Below are 3,214 nucleotides of genomic sequence, written 5' to 3'. Positions count from 1 at the left end.
TTGCTCTTCTATCTTAGTAGTATTTAGAGATTTGTCTTCCAGCTCACTAGTTCCAGCTTCCATCTCTTCAATTCTACTCCTTTGCTCTTTCAGTGTATTGTCCATTTCTGATATTCTATTATTAATCATTTAGATCTCTTTTTGTAGATTTTTAATTGGTTCCAATCCTGTATCTATATTATTTGATTGTTCCTGTAGCACTTTCCTGACTTCTTTCTTACTTTTCTCAACAACTTTGTAAAGTGTTTTGATACATTGTATTATCACTCTTCTGAATTCCTTCTCAGGCATTTTCAAAGCCTTCTCTTCTTCCAATAGGAAGTCTAGATTTACCTCCAACTCATTTGTCTCAGTCACTTTATCTTGTTTCTGGAAATGTCCAGAGATGGTCATCTGTTTATTGGACATATTCAGTAGTTAAGGTGTAATTGTAGCTTGACTATATATCACAATTGCTGTCTCTTCTTTGGTAATGTAGGGAGAGAAAGAACCCCCTAAAGGTAAAGAGGGGATCAAAATACAAAACAGCAACAGCAACAGTAAAAAAGACAGATTGGATACTGTAGTCTATAATTTCAAAAAGGAAAAAAGAGGGGGAAAAAAGTCTGTAGCCAAATATGAGTATGACTTTAATGCTTCTCTCTCAGCTTCTTGCCTTCGAAGCTACCTGAGAAATTTCAAGATGCCACTGTTGATTGTTATGATGTAACTCCGGATTTAATTTTAATTTTAATATAGATCTCCTGCTCTAGAACCTCCATTCAGGCCTTTTTCCTAGTGATAAACAGTTCAGGGCTGGCTGTGGCCATTTTTCACTGCCATTCAGTTTTAAGTGGCAAGTGTTCCTTTAAATTTTTAGCAGATCTGTGCACATATGTAATAGAACCTTCTGGGGGCAGGGTGGAGGTGTCCATTCATGCAGGCACCCCCACTAGTCACCAGAATGGAAGTGCACAGACAGCAAGAGACCAATGAGCAGATTAAAAAAAAAAAAATGTCCACACCTTTATTGCCAAGGCTTGGTCAGGTGTCAGGCATCCATGGCGGCTCTGATCCTTTCCCCACTCCATCTTGCCCAAGATGGTCACTCCACTGTGGCTGGTGGATTTGAAAGCACTAAGTTTCTTGCTTCCACTACAAATTCCCCTGGCTGTAAGCCTTCAAAATTTCTAAATATTCCTTTATATGTGGTTCAGAGTTCTGGGACCATCCCCAGAACCTACTTCATCTGATATTCTGTGTTATTGCTGATGGAGCTCCTCACTGCACTTCTTCCTGATCCACCATCAAGCTCCACTCTCTAGTTAGGTAATAACTTATTGAATGGCTTATCTTTAATCCATTTTAGATTACTCTGGAAGCAAAGTCTGAACTTTCCATCATGATTCAAAGAGAATTCAAGGAGTGGTGATTGTTGATAAGAAATAGTTTCACAAAGATGAAAACTGGACTGACCTTACAAATTGAGGTTCTCCTCCACAGCACCCTAGCTTTACTGTCAAATCAATGTGTCAAGAGATGAAAAAAAGGTAAGTAAAGAAAATGTTTATGGACCCCACTCATCACACTCCAATATAAAGAGTAGGAGTTGAACTCTTACTCTTTATAATATCTTCACTCAATGCTTAAGAAGAAATGAAAGATATTGACAAAAGTCTAATCTCTCTTGGGGATAGTTAATGTAATGAAAGTTTTTTTGTGCACTTACTCTGGTACAAAACTCTCATATTCTATTGGCTTATTTGACTCCATTTTCTTCAAATATTCCTTCTACCCCTATCCATTTCTTGTGAGTATCTTTCATCAGCTCTATTCAGCTGCTCCTCGGAAACCCTATACAGGATTGCTATGAGTTGGAACTGTCTCAAAGGTACTTGACAACAACAACAACAACAAATCCTTTCATAAATATCTTCAGTGAGTTCTCCAGTGCACCATCTTCTGTGCTTTAACAGTGATGTTTCTGAAACATAAATGAATGACCAGTCACTCCATAGATCCTAATAGTTTTCAAAGTAAAATCTACACTTCTTTTATTTGTCTATGAAGCTATTAATAATCTGGTTCCTGCTGGCCTTTTTGGGATAAGCAAAGAAAGGCATGATCAATTGTATAGCTTTGACATATCAGCTTGATAGCAAAATAGAAGAACATACTATTTGCCAGAATTTGGAATGAGAGAGTGAAATCATGACTGAAGGCTGTTGGAAGAAGTGAAAAGGAAGGGTCACTCAAAGCATAATAAGGAAGTTAAGTCTGCCATAAGAATGACTAATTAAATAAAGGTGGGCAGTTAGACAGGAGGATATAATATCTAGATTTTTTTGTTTAGTTGTTGGTGTCATTTTTTAACAAAGAGAATCATAAAAATGAAAAATGTTAAGCAAGAATTCATGAGTTTAGTTTTAGAAATACTGGTTTTAAGTTACCAAACACCACCCACTATGGATTCTTTGCTACATTCATTTGGAAAATTTATTATGCCTGAACATATTACAGTATTTTAAGCTTTTTAAAATAACATTCCATAGCCGTAAGTACCATTCCTCTTTACTACTGCTAGCTTTTCATTCTTAGCATGCTCTCCTTTACAGAGACTTATATGTTCCTTCCCTCAATAAATAGTCCAGATAGATCCATTAATTTATCCCCCATCCATCCATCTCTTCTATGTCTATTATTAAGTTGTTGATGCTGCTTTAGGTGTCCTTGAGTCAGTTCCAATTCATAGCAACTCTATATACAACAGAATAAAACACTGTTCCATTCTGCCCAATAATTGCAATCTTTGCTCTGCTTGAGCTCACTAATGCAGTTAGTGTGCTAATTTGTCTCATTGAGGATCTTCCTCTTTTTCACTGACCCTTTACTTTACCAAACATGATGTTCTTTTCGAGGAACTGGTCAGCTTCTGATAACATGTTCAAAGTATATGAGACAAAGTCTCACCATCTTTGCTTCTAAAGAGCATTCTGGCTATACTCCCTCCTAAACAAATTTGTTCATTCTTCTGTAAGTCCATGGTATATTCGATATTCTTCACTAACACTATAATCCAAATGTAGCATTCTTTGTCTGTCTTGCTTTTTCATTGTCTAGTTTTCACATACAAATGAGGTGATTGAAAATATGATTTATGTCAGGCACACCTTAATCCTCAAAGTTATATTTTTTCTTTGTAATACTTTAAAGAGGTCTTTTGCAACAGATTTAC

The sequence above is a fragment of the Chrysochloris asiatica genome, unplaced genomic scaffold (assembly GCF_000296735.1).
Source record: "Chrysochloris asiatica unplaced genomic scaffold, ChrAsi1.0 scaffold00059, whole genome shotgun sequence".
Classification (NCBI taxonomy): Eukaryota; Metazoa; Chordata; class Mammalia; order Afrosoricida; family Chrysochloridae; genus Chrysochloris; species Chrysochloris asiatica.
This window is presented reverse-complemented; position numbering follows the sequence as displayed.